Source organism: Nelusetta ayraudi, unplaced genomic scaffold (assembly GCF_046127955.1).
Source record: "Nelusetta ayraudi isolate G7.1 ecotype Tasmania unplaced genomic scaffold, CSIRO-AGI_Nayr_v1 ptg000042l, whole genome shotgun sequence".
Classification (NCBI taxonomy): domain Eukaryota; kingdom Metazoa; phylum Chordata; class Actinopteri; order Tetraodontiformes; family Monacanthidae; genus Nelusetta; species Nelusetta ayraudi.
Window position 1 is genome coordinate 8,197,501 of NW_027466092.1, and position 17,541 is coordinate 8,215,041.

Here is a 17,541-nt window from a genome sequence, read left to right on the forward strand (position 1 = left end):
GAATGAATGTGTGTTTGTCCATGAGAGTCACTAAATGTGGCCTTTTCGACACCTCTTCTCTTGCCCAAGACACATGCACACACACACACACACATTTTAGGCTTTGTGTGTTTCGGGCGGCCCGCGCACACGCTGGTGAACGTGGCCATTTTTCGACACAGTTGTCGAGATGCAAAGAAGTAAGCTGACAGCCGTGACAGATGATATCTTTATCCAGCTGTGTGAGTCTGTAATTGTCGTGTGTGTGTGTGTGTGTGTGTGTGTGTGTGTGTGTGTGTGTGTGTGTGTGTGTGTGTGTGTGTGTGTGAATGATGTGTGTCTAACTTTCAGGGTCATACCCACCCCCGGGCATTTTGGACCTGAATCTAACAGGGCGGATAAAAAGGAGTGGTTGTTACGATTCACACCCCAGGAATGTCTGCGCCGCCGTCTCCCCTTCTGGGAATTTCCTCTCTCCTCAACCTCTCCTATTCCACACCGCTCTCACTCACTCCTTCATCCCCGAGGTGACATGGAAGGAGGGAACGCCAGATGCACACCTGGTTTATTTTTTCTTTTTTCTTTTTTTTTTTTCATAAAGAAGACAGTAAAAGTGGGTGTACCAGGGGCTGGGGGGGGGGGGGGGGGGCGAGACCAAACGGAGTCCTTGAGTTAGTCCTCTGCATCATTGGTTTATTCATCCAGACTCACTCGCTGCATGAGTGTGTGTGTCTGTCCTTGTTGGATTGCGCATCACTGCACTTACTTATGTGTCCTCTATCTTGCATACACAATGTGCATAATAAGCTATTTGGAGGGCCGCTTTCATCCAAAGTGCTGTGCAGCAGTATGAATGTCGGTGTGCGCAAGTTGAACAACAATTGAAGACGCTGCAGGGAGCAGGAGTGCTCAAGAAATGAAGTAAATGTGTGACGAAATCGTCATGATTTTGTCAGACTGCAGGAAGTTCACATGTAGCCCTTCACTGTGTTTTTAGTGAATGAACTTATCTTATGAATGATCATGGCAGAACAGTGCCAGATTTGAATGTCGGAGCTTTGGCAGTTTCATCATGTTGAGATGCTTATTTAACCTCATTTTAAAGCTTAATATTTTGGAATGTCTACAATGATACTTAATTTCGGCCTCTTACTTTCCAAAGGTCACGTTACCAACGTTTCTTTTCCCCCACAGAGGGACCGGAAAGGCACAAGTGTCTCTGGTCCCTCCATTGACTCCCCTGTAACTTATTTTGCGTGCTCCATTTTCCAGAAGGCGTGAGCTAAATCCCACAGGCTGAACAGTCGTCACTTTGTGATGTCACAAAAGACACTGACGCATATCTCACTTTAGCGATAACAAATCCAGGCAGTTGTTTGTTCCATCCTCTGAGACAACCTGGTGGCCATGTGGAAGGCACAACTAAGCATCAGCTTCAGCAGAAAGTTTAATCTGACAGTTCTGGCAAGAGGCTGTAAACAGCGGGCTAATTGTTAACTATTTCCGGACATACAGAGAAGTTTTTGTTGGGATAACAGATCCTGTGGAGTTGCTCTTCTGGACTCTGAAAGGAAAAATGATCTAAAAATGGGTCAAACATGGGTCAAAGAAATGTCAGTGAGTGTATTCAAATTACATGCAGGCATAAAAAAAAAACAAAAAAAAAAACACATGATGGTGTGAAAGTACCTGGTTCAGTGTTAGGTTTCCTCTAAAACCAGTCCACCAAGAGATGCTAATAACATTATCCCATGATCTCATATGCATTTGTCTGCCACAGTGTTAACACATTTTGAAAATATTTTCCTGTCCTTCAGGCAACCTCCAGCCAAAGCCAACAATTGAGGGAAGTGGGCTTGTGGTGAATTATATGTTAGGGAGATTTGAAGACAGGATGTAATGCATTTCTCTTCTGTTTCAAGTTTTTTTTTTTTTTTGTTTTTTAAATAGCTGTTTCACAGACTGAACTTGAAAATAATTCATTACTATAAAACACAACATTATGCTCACTGACCTCTCTCCTGTCTGCACACATTATATGTATATGTTCATCTAAGTTTGACCACATGGATTTAATATTTGAAAATCCCATGTCTAATTTCTTCCCTTGCTTTTCAGTGTCTTACATAATCGATACTTAATTCAGCATTGACGCGACAAAAACACCATAATAAAAGTTTGCATTCAAACCATAAATAAAACATCAGGATGTACTTCAGCACATGGTACAGGAATAATCAAACAAGCTCACAGCCTCCATTAGACTCCTGAAATAATTCATTATATTTGACATCTATATTTTCTAATGACCTGCGTGGGCAAACTCATGGAGCATTCAAATGCATTATAATTAATGTTAACCAGAGTAATGCAGAATAGATGAGGTCTTTATTTGAAGCCTTACTTTGAGTGTCAATGTGGGAAGATTTTCAACTATGATGACACTACAACAGGTCATCACTCAAAATAAATGTGCAGCGTTTGAGAACCATATTATTATTATACAAACACACTGTTTTTTCCATGACTCACTCTTTTGAAGCATTTAACAGCAACAAAACAAAAGACAGTACTGTTATCGCGGCAGAAACGTTAGCAAATGAAGACAAAGCGAGCTGATGCTGGAACAGGAGGAGTTGCCTCCCAGTTTGACAGAGCAACCGACGTTTTACCCCCTTTTATTTGGTTGCAGCCGACTAAACTGGGCGAGTAACGGATACCTGTCACCGTGACTGTGGCGGAAATCGGAAGCGGGGTGATGCAAAGCCTCCAGGAATCTGTGTAACCCGTGATCGCACTTCTTCAGCCCTTCAAGCGGTGCAGCGATAACACGCCACCCTCGGCTCCAGCCTGCGACTCCGCTGTAGAACACTTTCCAGGTCAGCCGCGTGACACCTTGAAACAAAGCAGACAATGGAAGTTACTCTGGAACACCACTTGCCAGTGCAGCCCCTCGCCAGAACGCCAACGCTCTCTCAGGACAGCATTGCATCACTGGAGCAAGATCATCACTCACGCTTTTCTATATTTCATTTTTATAGTGTGACGGTTTCTATCACGGCTCTCGCGGAGATTCTTCCTAAGAAACATAATGGGATTTTCATGGGCAAATACTCATGACAGGCTATATGTCGACCGGTTGACCATAGGGAATGATATGAAGATGCCTCCAAGCTAAGCAGTCTTTTCATGTTTAGGCGTGGGGGGCATGACCTATAATTTAAACCACAGTATTTTTGTTTTCCCTTTTTGTTCTCACTTGCTCCAATTCCTTTCATGTCCTCTTTCTCTACAATTCTGTCTCCTCTCTGATCTGTCTCAAGACCTCCTGCCTGGCACTTCCATCGTCAGCATCCCTCCACTGTGCATGTCCAAACCATCAGACCAAACCAAATGTCTGGCCTGATAGGTTCTAGCTCCAAAACTCTGCACTCATTCCTCATCCCATCAAATTCAGTTCAAAGCCACACTTTAATCATGTTTTTGCAATTCAAACAAATAATCATATGCAAATAATTATTTTGTAATTATGCTTATTTTATTAGAAGAAATGAAAAAAACAAAACAAAAAAAAAACATACAAAACACAAAAACATTTTTTGGGGTATAAATTAACAAGTTATTGGTGAATCATAGTTTACACGCAACTGTCAAAAAGTCTGACTCAAGCAAGCAAAGCTGCTGATATTTACAAGCACAAATGTATCTGATCGACTCCCAGTGATTTATTTGCACTGGTACAATTTGTGTCCTTATTACACTTTGTAGATACGTGGACAAAACTAAAATACTTAAAGTGTGTGTGAGTGTGTGTTCTTCCTCTGTTCTCAAACCTATGTATTGAGGACTGAACTGCTACCCAAGATCTGTGTGCAGGTAATAACTTATGTAAATATGCTTTATCACTGGTGTCAGAGCTCGCTCAACTCTCTGACAAACAAAAGCAACGAGGGAATGCAGCCGCGAAAGAATATTTATTTAACAGAATAAAACGAAAGCTAAATGCATCCGAACACAACAGCCTATATCTGTAATGTTGGTTGTCAGTGGTGTGTGCGAGTGCATGACTGTATGTGTGAGTGTTGTCAGCGAACTAAGCGTAACAAAATAGTTGGTGAGCTGCAGGATCCAGCCGGTGCATGGCGGTCCGCTGGCAGCAGAGCAGAGAGGCAGAGACTTGGAGAGCCGCAGAGAGGGAACAGGTGAGCTCTGCAGGTGTTTGATTCACGTGGCCCCGCCCTCTCGGAAGTACGCACACCAGGAGCACATGAGCGGTCAGGCTGCAAGCGAGAGCGCGCTAACATGTGTAGCCCTTGTCTACCCCCTATGAGGGTTTGAACACAACAGGCCCATTGTGTCGCGGCATGCAAAGCTTCATGTGCCCATTTGCCGCTCGTCGTTTTCGCGAATATGGTTGAACACACTCGTGACGTCGAGGGCATTCCCGGTTCGCCTGCCTCTCCCCAAAAGACAAAATGAACATGTATTGAAATAGCTGCTTTCAAAAAATATATACACATATAATTATATTTGTACACCATCAATAGTAGCTAATTGTATTCACGGTAAAAATGTACCTGACGCGGAAGTTCCGTGTCGAAGGAGTTGGCGTCGATGTCCACTCCGACAGGGAACATCGACGAGGACACTGAGCCAATCCACTGCCCTGCTCGTCGCTACGTCACCACTGAACTCGCTTCGGCTCGCTTGGACCCTGAGCGACTGAGGTACCAAAACAGCACCCCCTACAACCGTGTAGCGGCCAGTGCGAACGCCCTACAAACGTACCGTGGCGAGGCGAGGCAAGGCAATGAGAACGCCCCTAAACGTGAGAGTGTTACGACAGTGGAGGATGTCATTGCAAAATCCATTTAACACAAACGAGAGAAAGAACTGATTTGCATTCAGGCAAAGGTGGATGCGTAGCGAGGGTTACTGTCTCTAAGCAGTGATCCCCAACCCCCCAGGCAGTGGACCAGTACCGGTCCGTTTGTCATTTGGTACCGGGCCGCACAGAAAGAATGATGAACTTCCGTTAAATTAATTTAGTTTTATTTATTATCTGAGTCAGAAAACAATTTTATTTTTGGGAAATTAACGGATTCTCTCCAATACATCCATCTATGGCTCAACTCTTGACGCATGTCAAGGCGCTTGTCTCTGTCACGTGATACGTTACCACCAGATTAAACCCACTGGCCAGCAAGCTAGCAAGCAACATGAGTGAAAACAAACGTCTTTGCGAAGAGGAAAATGCCCAGCGAGGAGACAGAAGAAGATCCCACCACTTCCAAGAAAAACAAAGCAACATATAACCAGACAATACCAGGGGTCCGACTACTAACACGGACAACACGGACGCAACAAGCCCACTCTGCTTAACGTGCGGCGACCGGCTCTCTAATGAGGCAATCAAGCCTTCAAAACTGCTTCTCCACTCAGAAACCAAGCACCTGCATTAAAAGACCAGCAGCCTTTGGAGTACTGAGAAAGAAAAAGGCCTATGTTACTCATGTTATGTTGTCGCCATGTTAATAAGACGCTGCTAAAAAAAAAAAAAAAAGTTGCAAATGAGTACAGAGTGGATTCCGCTTTATTATTATATTTAGAAAATACCACAGTTTTCATGCCGGTCCCTGAAAAAAAAAAAAAAAAAACGGGCCGTGGTGCAAAAAAGGTTGGGTGACGCTGTTCGAAAGCACTCCAACGTTGTCCTCTTTACATTGTACCAGACAGTTACAACACAATAATCGTCTCTCGGCAGAAAAACTGACCTTGGATAAAAATGTAGAAAATGCTTGATCCAGTCAGACAACGCAGCGCCTGGGGATGCACAGCGTATTCCTTTCTTTCTTCCCTCTTAACACGTCTTGCCGCATTGACGCTGAGAGGCTGAGCTGGAATCCCTGTGTAGTCTTTGTGCCGATAAGTGGCAAGGCCTTGGGCACTTGTTTTAATTAGCATCAGGTTGCGTGAACTTGGAAATGAATAAAACGGCATCCGGCCTCTCTCGCCGAATGCCTTCTGAGGAGGCGGCGTCGTCGGAGACGAGGACGCTGCCGGGGCAGGAAGGAGGGAGAGAATCAGAGCCGGAGCCGGAGAAGACAACCTGAGACGACAGCCGGGTTCACGGCTGCAGCGGGATTGTGCGATTAGCACGACGGAGACAGAGGAATAATGGTACAGGGGCAGGACTCAAACACAAGGCAGCTGAAAACACACACTGACAACCTGACAAAATAGCTGTATTGATTTGAATGTCCTCTCTTGTCCCCTGCCTCCTCTTCTTTCCTTCTTTCTTTCTTTTTTTCACCCTGGCCAGCCCCTCGGACTTTATTTCCTTGTCCTCTCCACCCGTTCTTTTTTTCATAGAGAGAGTCGCTTGAGGACTTGATTTTCCATCTATCTTGAAGTACTGTAAGGATGGATAGAGGACAGGATGGAGGGGAGGAAAGGAGGAGCAGGCTTTCAGAGGAAGGCAAAAATGGAAGCGAAGAAACGGGGGAAAAGAGAGAGTGGGGGGAGAGTGGGGAACCGGCGGTTGTTGAAATGAGTGCAACAACTGGTGCAGCTGAAATGGAAAGAGATGCTCGAAATGGAGAAGGAGGGGAAAAACAAGGAGGTGAAAAAGAAATGGAGGGAGCGTGAGGAGGACGAGACGGAAGGCAGGAGGACCAAAAACAAAAGGAGGCAGAGGAGCCGAGGCAGGAGCAGAGGATGCTGGGAGAGATAAAGGTTTGTGGAACCCCCCGACCCCCCCCCCCACCCCTCCCGGACACCCCCCACACTACACCCTCCCAACCTGCTCCCCTCCTAGCGCCCCCTTGTTATCCCTATTAGCACCTGCTGGGCTAACGAGGGCCCGCCGCTGTTGCCACGGCAACTCCTAGCAAACCTTCGCTCACTCTTTTTTTTTTTTTTTTTTCCCCCTTCTGTCTTCATACCCCGCCACCGCCTACTGAAACACACACACACACACACACCAACCCAAGCAACCACTAACTACCTTCAATCTCAACCCCCTCCCTCCCTCCCTCCCTCCCTCCTTCTGCACAATCCACCTCCTCTCCAGGTAATGAAAGGCAGATATGAGGTGAGGGGGTGAGGTTGGGGGGGAGGGGGAGAGAGGGAGGTCGAGGCGCACTGTGAAAGGGAAAGAAAGAAGATTTGAAGAGAACGTGCATTATACGCCGCCTTCCCTCCGCTCTGCCACATTATGCTGTCGACTGTTGAATGGGCTCGGATGCTGCATTCATTGGCGTAATGGTCGGGACGCGGAGTGGACCGCGCGGCCTGTGCCCGCTTTATCGGAGGAAACCAAGCAGAGGGACCGTCGGGTGAGGGGGAAGAAAGACAGGGACGGAGCTAATGTGGCCACGACGCCTTCCCGGCCCTTCCAGCCCTCTTTGATCCGAGGCCGTCTCGGCGAGCTCGCCTGTTTACATGCATTATGCTTCCCACATTTTGTCTTCTGCGGTGACCGTGGCTCACACAGCAGTCATCCACTCAGCAAGAAACACGGCGGTTTCATCCAAAATGCGAAAAAAAAAAAGAGGAAAAAAATGGAGCAGTCGCTATGGGATGGGTGGTTCTCAAATTCGCAACACGGACTCGTGACTGTTCAGGCAGAAGCAAAATAAAACAAAAGACAGTATCGCCTGGAACAAGTGACGCACTGGAAAATAAAATGACTTCTGGTGCAAAACATGACAACGTTCTAGAATTAGCACGCACATGTAGCACACAAAATGCTGTTTTAGCTGCACTTTATAGGGACGTAGCAGTCTTGGCAGTGTCACACAATCACAGTGATACAATTTTCTTGTCAAATAAATAAATATATTATATTGTTCAAGATATTTATATCTCCCCGAGTATGGACTTTCAAACATTGCAGCTGGTATTAACCACATACAGAAAGGTATGGAGGTCATATGCGATTAAAGGAAAAAACAACATGTTCACAGTATATGCTGGTTTGTTCAGGGTCGGAATGTTACTGCTGTAAGACTGGGACTGACTCTAACTCTAATGGTTGTGTCATGTGCACAACAGAACTCAGTAGAGTAGCATGTAAATGTTTACATGAATTTTTTACCATCACTGTCCGAAAACATTCAATTTTGTGGAGGACGAAACAGCCGTATTCCCAGCAGTGATGTTAATATGTTCCCTTCAGAGGCTGCGCAGAATGAAACTCCAGCTAAGTGAGCAGAGGACGGCCTTGCCGCCGCTGCTCACAAAAGCCTATTTTGTCTCCTTGTTCCTTCCTTCCTCATTCTCTAGCATTGAGCGATCAGTCCTACTTGATCGCTCAATGCTCTCCGCCGCTTCTCTCCCGGAGACGTCTCAACAGCCGGCCTCATTAATTCATGAATGTGCTCTAAGTACTCGCTGTTGTGAAGCACTAAGGAGACGCATCCACGTGCAATTGTTGTGGGTCAGGACAAAAGAATTCCGCAACAATGAGATTAGAGTCGTTTGATTACAATATGGCTGCTTTTGTCAGTAGTTTGGGGAATCGAGGTCTGGTTTTTCCTCCTCGAGGCGGATTCTGGAGGGAGGAAAGTCCAACCTGACTGGATTAAAGTCGTCATTTTGACAACCGCTAGCAAAGTCCACTTTAAAAGTGATTCACCGGGTGCGCATGCACGCATACACGGGCACGCACATACACACGCGCGCAGGGAGACCGCTGCACGCCAAAGGAAGTAGTTTGTGAATTCACCTTGTGTCCAGTAAGTGCTGATAATGAAGCTGTCTGCGGTGATCAATAGAGATCAGCTCTCGTCACTCCTCGCCGCCGCCGCCCACTCTGCTTTCCTTGGCCGTCTTATCGCACTCCTCCCTCTCCATTCCCCTCCACACCCCCTTCGCTTCCACCGCCGATTTGTGTTTGCTCCATCATCGCTCACGCCGCTCTTCCATCTCGGCCGCCAGACCGGAAAATATTGGTGTGGTCCCTCGGGTACTTAACTCTTAAACTGATTAAAATGTTCTCAAAGGGACAAACACATGAATAAAAAAACAATTGTGCATTTCTTTTCTTTTTGATTATTTTAAGTATGGCATTTTTCTCAAATGCTTCTTTTGGAAGGAAAATAATTACAAAATACAATAAAGCGAAACTGAACAGTCAGAGCAAAGGAACATAATTGTATCATAAAATGGTCACAATTTAAAATAAATGAAATCAAAACACAAACTAACGTGAGTGTCTAGTGGACCGATGCATGCTAATAACACACGCCGTTTGATAAAAGCGTTTCTTTTCTTTTCTTTCGGGACGCAGTGGAGTGGATGTCGGTTGTGTTCTTCACTTGTTTGCCTTCCCAAAACTAGAGAATAAATCTCTTGTTATGGAGCTTGAATATAAATATGAAAATGCAGTAGATTACCGCTGTGGAGGCCCACTTATAGAGGCTTACTGGTTTCATTTTGGAAAAGCCACGTGAGTCCTCACTTATTTTCACACCATGTGATTACAGAAATAGGCACTCACTGACTTTCTGTTTTTTGTTTTTTTCCATCACTCACAACAAATCGTCTCTGACTCTACAGCAATTACATTGTTGAAAATGGTAAAAATGTATATGAGGAAGAGCACATTTTCTCCCCCGTCAATTGTGCTTCTCATCACGGCATGTTTTTAAGTTTTGAAAGCTCCCAAACGTCACTTCTAAACGTGACTGCTTTGACGTGACAGTTTATGCTAATTTTGGAGAAGTGAATTTGGTTTGACCAGAACGATCCAGACTGAATCTTTAAGTCAGCGGTAACCTTTATCAAATATTGAATTTAGGGACAATTGATATTTTATTATGTGGTGCGTTATTGCATTAAAAGTTTTGTCAGTCTCAATCGCGCGCCGTGTATGTAAAATAAACGTGAATGAAAATCAATGGCAGACCAATCAGTCCCATCAAGGCCAGAACATGTGCCGTCTTAAATGTCAGGGCGCCTCGGCGTGCCCGCCAGTTTCTCCCTCCAGTATCTCGCCCCCTCGTCCTCCCTCTCCTTGCGCTCTCCTCACTCCGCCTGCCCGCTCTTGGAGAAGATCTGGGCTGATTGCCGTGGTTGATGGTTCTGAGGAGAGAAGGGAAAGAGGCGAGATGGAGAGGCAAGATGAGCGGGTGCAGCGGCATAAATGACTGGGTGCAGCGTGCCCCTTCGTGCAAATTTCAGATTTAGGGGCTTTCAGATGTGCAGACCGCCGCGGCAGCTGTGAAACTCAAAAAAGCTGAGAGGAAGCAAAATGGACACGGGAGGAAAAAAAAATTCGAACAAAGTGCTGTAAGACCCAGAAAATAATAACAACCGAAGCAGACTGTTCGCTCTGTTTTTTTTCTTTTCTTTTCTTTTCTTTTCTTTTCCTGTCTTTTTTTTTTTTTTTTTTTTTTGCATCACTGTTGTTGCCGTGGTCATACCTGAAACAGATAAAAACTAATTTATATTGATGTTTCCCTGCTGTTCTGTAGGTAGTTGATGTATTTTCTCCAGAAAGTTAATAAGAGCTTATAACCGGGGGTGTGATTTTTATGCCAAGCTGGATGCATTCTTCATTTTTGTAATCTCGACCAGTGCAATTGTTTCAACGTTTGTTTTTCATTCGCTGACACCTCGGCTCTTTGTATTTCTCCTTTTAGCTGAAGAAACTGCCTGCTCCACTGCGGCTTGTTATTACTGCTGCACATCCACCACCACTTTTCCTCAGTGTCGATCTAGACAGCTGGCTGCTCATTCTTTGGCCCGGTGTTGACAGGTAGGCCGCAGGTTGATGCCCACTGGTCTTTTGTCAAAGTGGAAGAAAGAGAGACCCCCACTAACACCTTCTCACCTTTTTCTCCCTTTCTTTTTGCTGTTTTCCGTTTTCCCTCTTTTCTAATGCCCCCCTCTGTCCTTTCAGGCTTTCTGCGATTTGTGGCAGCGTGCAGTGATGGAGGAGGAGTGAAGTGTAGGACAGGCTTATATAAACTGAGGAGAGGAGAAAGGATGGATGAGAAGGAGGAGTGGACCGACACAGGGCACAGAGTGTGTGTGCGCGTGCGGACGTACGTGTTTTTCAATCTACATGTTGCAGACATTGAGGTCAGTCAGTAAATCGGAATGTGTGTGCAGTGCAACACATTTGTACCGTGGTGGATCTTCTCACAGATGGACTGCTGCAACCACACGGGAGAACTCATTCATATTAATCAGAGTCAAATCTACATGATGAAAATTTAATGGCAACAATTTGTGACCGGGGGCCCTGGTGTATATCAATGTGTTCAGTTAGTGTGTGTGTGTGTGTGTGTGTGTGTGTGTGTGTGTGTGTGTGTGTGTGTGTGTGTGTGTGTATTTTGAGACAAATTAAAAGTGTGTCAGTCAGGTGTTACATTCACACAAGCCTCCAGGATAGATTCAGCATGTGAGGAGAACTTCACAAAGATGATAATAAAAAAATGTAATATATAAAATATCTATTTATTTTATTTTTTTTAATTTAATTTCTTATTTATTTAACAAGTTATTTAGTATGCTCATAAAAAAATAAATAATGAACGCATTAACCTTGGCTTGCAAATGACACAATACCATAACTGTTGCTTGCTCTTTTGTTGTACATGTTAAATGTTTAGAGAGGGAAAAAAAAAAGAAAAACTCCGACACACTAAGCAGTTTTTCTTGGATGATTATTGATGTGCTTTGTGACGTATCAAAGGGCTGATTTCCTTCTCTTTTCTTTTTTCGAGTGACAAATTTTATAAAGTGGGAAGACCTTGGAAAAGTGAACTTTTCTCATTTCCGATAAGGTGAGTGACAGGTTTGATACACATATTATAGCTAGAACCCATTGGTAAAGACTTTTTTTTTCTTTTTTACATAATATGACACCTTTTTTAATTAAGAAAAAATTAAAAGAAAATGTAATATGTGCAACATTGTGATTAAAGAAACATTAAAAAATACATTCTTAAAATCAGATTAAGGATGGCACAGGAGAGAGGATTCTCTCCTGTAAAAGATTATTGGCCCATAGAGACGACTTTGTTGAAGAGTCCCTCGATGATCATTAAATAAACTATAGCTATTCTTTTTTTTATATGAGTTCATGATTATTCCTGCAGTGTTGCCTCTCAGAAGCTCTCATTCTCTTTCCAGAAGTGATGGTTTTGTTTTCCCAAATTATCAACCCACCACTGGTAATAACTGGGCATAAAGAATAATATGTGATCTGAATTATAATGTACTTGATTTAAAAGCAACTTCTGCATTTATAGACTAACATTCAAACCTGGCACAGCAAATGGGACATTTGCATTTCCCAAAGAAACTGTTTGGAATAGAGGGAGGCCAGAACGCGACACCTTGAGGCTTTTTATTAGTGTGAGAGGAGATTTAGCTAAATGTAACTAAACTCTTGCCAAATCCAGTCACGTGTCAGATTAAAAAAAAAGATGCTGTCCAAGTCTATTATTGTGAAAATGCCATCCGGTTCTGATAAAACTGCCACTACTCCAGTATCCCAGCTGATCTCAGCAGAAACCTTTTTTTTTATTATCGTCGGCGCTTCCTCTTGCTCCTGCTCTCCTGCAGATTTACATAGCAGCTCGGAGCAGTCGCTGCTCTGACTGAATTTGAAATCCATGAAAATTGAACCGAACCTATTGAACGTGTCGCCTGTTGATGGTTTGCAAGATCAATGAGTGAGATCCCAGTTTGAAATCTGCATGGTTCAGCTGCTGGCCAACTTTAATAGCATCCTGCCTTAGTATATATATATAAAAAAAAGTCAAAACTGTCTCTATTTGCTTTCGGTTAAAGAAGCTTTGCATTATTTAAAAACGCAGACATCAAGGAGGTTGTACCTGCGTGCGTGTATACAAATTTCACCAGTTTTTATCTCAACCTCTGTTTTTTTTTGCTTGTTTTTTTCACAAGTGAACTTTCCCTCCTCTCTGCCCACGCCTCCAAAAAAAAAAACACACAAAAATAAACTTTCAGCGAGTCACTGGAAGAAATATGAGCTGAAACTACTGTTTGCGCGCGTGCGTGTGTGTTCCCACTTGTGTTTGTTCTTGCCGACGTGTCGAGGCGCACGGCTGCCCCGTGCAGCAACCTGGCGGTGACGGTGTCTCCCGCGTCAAAAACATGCAGACGCACACAAACTCGAGAGCCCAGTCCAATATCGCCGTAAATGAGACAGGAGGACCGGCCCGGCGCCAGGTGCACGCAGCGCTCGGCGCCTCTGTCAGAGCGGCAGGAGAGAGCAACAAGGCACTGAAAAAAGGCCGAATAAAGGGGGAAATGGATGGAAGGGGAGAAGGAGAAGAAGGGGCGGGAGGGGGGGCAGTGGTGGATACTGCTCATTGCCATTGTTATTCCCCCCCTGCAGAAAATGGCTACCTCCATTAAGTCTCTAATGATCCCTGCATTGTGCCACGGCGGGTGGGGGCCGAGATGTCTGAGCGAGAGCTGAGAGAGTGCAGGGGAGTGTTGCGGAGCAGAGGTGAAATTATGGAGTGAGCGATGAAGAGGAAAAGACAGAGGAAGGGGAAGGAGCACGCCGGAGCCAAGGGAGAGAAAGAGTGAGAGGGGAGAGGGGGTGTCACGGGGAGAGTGCACGAACCAACGCGACTGTGATGCGTTTTCCGTACGGTGCGGCCTCTCCCGAACACGGATCCCCTTTTTCCCCCCCCCTCGGTGCCGTGCCGACCGCCACCGTCTGATCCGTCATGTCGCTCACCGCCGCCAGAGCGTGACATTAATGGACATTCATGCCGCGAACAGGCATGCGAGTCGGCTCCGCGAGCCGCGCACTCGTTCACACATCCGAGTCGGAAGCACCGGAGCGCCGTATGAGACATGCAAATGCAATCTTTCTTATTTTATTTTATTTATTTGCTGTTATTTTATTTTACCGACTCCTCGCTCGCAGGCCCCTGAACACGACACACTGACTATAAACACACGCCCAACACAAATGTAGGGGCCTTTTAGGAGGAGGCTATGTCGCTGGAAATTAGATGAAGCGGCACACATGCAAACATGTTCAAGGAATAGTTCAGCCGAAACTGAAATTTCATTGTTTTAATATTTACCACATTTGTTTTAATTCTGTCGGCTATGGTGACATTTTCTAATCCACATAACTGTTCTGGAGTTCCACAGACCAAAATAATTGCACCCAAACGACAAACCCTGCAGGTCCCCTTGCTTTGTGTTTGGTGTCGTCCAAGTGTCTGCAATTGGAACTTTGACATCATCACTGTTTGTTTGGAACCAAGTGACCACAGTTCATTTTTCTTTTCAGATAGTTTGAACCTTTTGGCCAATGTCAAAGTGCAATCAGACTGAACTCTGGGATGCCTGAGAACGTGGGTCTCATTTGATTGCAAGCTGAACCCTGGTGCAGTTTGTACCAGTGTGAATGCAAGTGGATGATCCAGTGGCTCAAACTAGCAATCAAATTTCTGGTAAAAAACAAAAAAAAGAAAAAAAAAAGAAACAAGAAGACACAGTAAAGAGTTAAGAAAAGGTTTCATGAGCCGACGTGGAGAATTGAGTGGCTATTCTAAGTTATTCTTTATATGTTGTTGTTTTCTATCATCTTAATCTGCTGCTTCCATTAGTGTGAATTAGCTGGAATTATTTCTGTTGTATTAATTGAAGAACAGTACCATGAATTTAAAAATCCTCCATCCACAAAATGGTGTGTGGCGTTTTCATATGAACTGTCCCTTTAAGGGTGACACTTTGGGCTCAAAGCCCTGAGCGCACGCAAATGCACCTGCTTGCAACTCCTTGAAATACCCTCAGATTAATCTCCTCGCTCCATGCCCCGGTGAGCCCTGCAGTTGCATTGCCCCATCCTCCAGCCAATCACTCTGCTTATTGGAGAGCGTGCGAGTGCCGTGGCTACTTGTTTGATTTAAATTTGAATTTTAAAACTCCCTCATTACATTTTCCATTATTTAATCAATTATTCATGGAATCGGCGAATGCGAGCAAGGGGGCTCGAATGGCGAGCAAACACTCGGGGAGCCCTGAACTCGATTCACTGTTTCTCACTCATAACCTCTGAGTGTACGAGGCCCTGCCTTTCCCACAAGTGTCTCCCGAGGACCCTCAGAGCAACAGGAGGTGGAGGAGGAGGAGGAGGAGAGGAGGGGTGTCTGACAGGAGAGAGCGCTGCCCTAGACAAAGGGACGGAGTTAGAGAGATGACTGCAGAAACAGAAGGGGATGCGGCGAGGGCTGGCAGATGGAGGGAGATGAGAAGTGGGGTGCTTGGGAGAGGCAGAAGGATGGAGAGGAGAGGATGGGAGATGCAGACATAAAGAGGATGAAAGGCAGACGGTCAGGCAGACAGCAAACGGCGAGCAACAAGCGGCGTCTGTGATCAATTGATCGCGTCCAACGTGCGATATGGCGAGCGGAGCTGCGGCATTGCCGCCGCCCCTCCAGCAACAGGATATTGTGCTTCGGAAATAAAATGAATGACTTTATTTCCCTTCCATTTACATTATTCTCCCTCTTTTTGTCTCCACGTCCCTCTATGTCTGTGTGTTCGCGAGATAAATAGTGACGAATCCCACTGCCATGTGAGCAACAGCCATTGTGTTGCGATATTACAAGTCGTGAATAGTAAAAGGTCTTCCCTGTCCAATCGAGACACATTGCAGGCAAAGACAAATAACGGGAGAAAGGTGGAACACAATGTGTGTGTGTGTGTGTGTGTGTGTGTGGGTGGGTGGGGGGCTTGTGGATATTGAAAGGGCTGCAAATGCAAATCTAAGTTTTTTCATCATGTCCCCTTGTCTTCCTCCTCGTTTTATTCTCCGACTACGCTAGCCCCCTTTCCCACTCACTGTCTAATGGTTATTTACCTTGTTGGAAAGGGCTCGGCTTTCTCACCCGGCAAGATCGACAACAGCGGCGGCGATGGCAAAAAAAAAAAAAAAAAAGGAGCTGGGCAGCCCCCAGGAAAAGGAGCGGGCGCAAATGGGAGAAAGGGACGGAAAATATATCATTGGTGTCGGTCTCCCCGGCGACACCGACTCTCCCTCCCACTCTCCCTCACCGCTGTAATGGAAGTGAAGGTCTGGCCACAGACAGTGAGGGGAGAGAAGAAAGAATTACATGTCAATATTTGCTCCCAGCGGCTGCCTGGATTGAAACAGATACATTACATTCTCTTAGTCTTGTTTCCCCCCCAAAGCCAATTCAAGAACTCTACCTTTGTTTGGGATCAAGAGGACTTCAGGGAGTCGCCTGGGAGAAAGCAGACAGCGATGGAGGACACCGAGGAAAGGTTTGCGTTTGGAGCAAAGGGGGTGAGTGGATGAGTAACGCAGACAAACAAAGATTTTTATGGCCGAGGAACAAGAATAAACGGAGAGTGGACATTTCCCATAGCAAGTCTCTGGAAGGCAAACAATGAGTCAAAACATTGCCTGGGCCCTGCTTCTTTTCTATCTCATTGACTACAGGCTGTATCATCAGTATGAGCAGTTATTCCTCTTGGAGCCACAGGCTGGCCTTTGCTTGGAAATTGCAATAGCCAGACAAATAAATACTACCAAGAGCAGGAAATGTTTGCGGCGCTGCCTGTTGGACTTAGTGCTTCTTCTTCTTTTTCCCACACTTTGACTGCAAAGCTAATGTAACACCTACGGTTCACTTTCTGTTGTCCAGTCTACAACACAAATAGTTGTGTTGTTTTTATTAATATTCCGCGGGCAACAGCACTCCATTCAGTGCTAAGACAAAAAGACAGCGCCTTGTTTTTTAAGACGTTTTCTCAGACTCTTTAAGCCCCCACAGATTGTTTTTTGCTGATGATAAACAAGTTTTATAAGAAATAAGTTTTGCACTCTGGTGCCACCTTTATCAAAATAACTCGTAATCTCTCAACCCACTACATAAGAGGTCTTAAAGAAGGTGCCTGTGATTGCAATCAAATGGCTCTTATTTAGTGGTTACTGCTCAAAAACACATAAATAAACTGCTTAATATTTTAACAGCTTGCAATCACTTTACAGTTTTCGGTGTGTCACCACACTCCTGAATTTATCGCAATTTACTGTCAGGGGGAGCCTGTGATGGCCCAACCATCTGGCCAGAGTCACTGCAACATTTATCTTTCAAGTGTAAAGCCCAAGTGAAAAGGATTTGACTTCTAATGGTACCACTGTTGCTGACATACTTAACTTTGGGCCAATGAAGTCACCCCCCCTACCCTCCCTCGTGCCTGTTTGTGAATGTCATGCACATTCTTTGCGTGCAGAGAGTTGGAGTTGGTCGATGGGTCAGCCGTGTGAAACGTTCATGACCCCGGTGAAGCCTAAAGTCAATGTTGACCTATTTGTCATTGCATCTGTATGTTAAACTCAGTAACACGGTGAACACATATTGTATAGTTGACTTGTGGAAATGTATATATATATAACAAGAATAATCCACAAGACAAAAAATGTTTACGCAGTGGACAAGTGCTAAATACCATTGTTTGATTGAGTTGACGGTGCAACACATTGTTGCCTCTGCTAGTAACAAAATCGACCCTGCTGTTCGGCAT

At 45.0% G+C, this 17,541-nt stretch overlaps 1 long non-coding RNA gene across 1 annotated transcript in view; it reads left to right on the plus strand.

Moving 5' to 3' along the window:
• Positions 1-16,282, plus strand: part of LOC142894273 (uncharacterized) — a 65,608-nt gene extending 49,326 nt beyond the window's left edge. Inside the window, exon 3 of the long non-coding RNA XR_012927805.1 lies at positions 16,183-16,282. This is a non-coding gene — a long non-coding RNA (uncharacterized LOC142894273). The remainder of the gene's footprint in view (positions 1-16,182) is intronic.
• Positions 16,283-17,541: the final 1,259 nt, after the last annotated feature.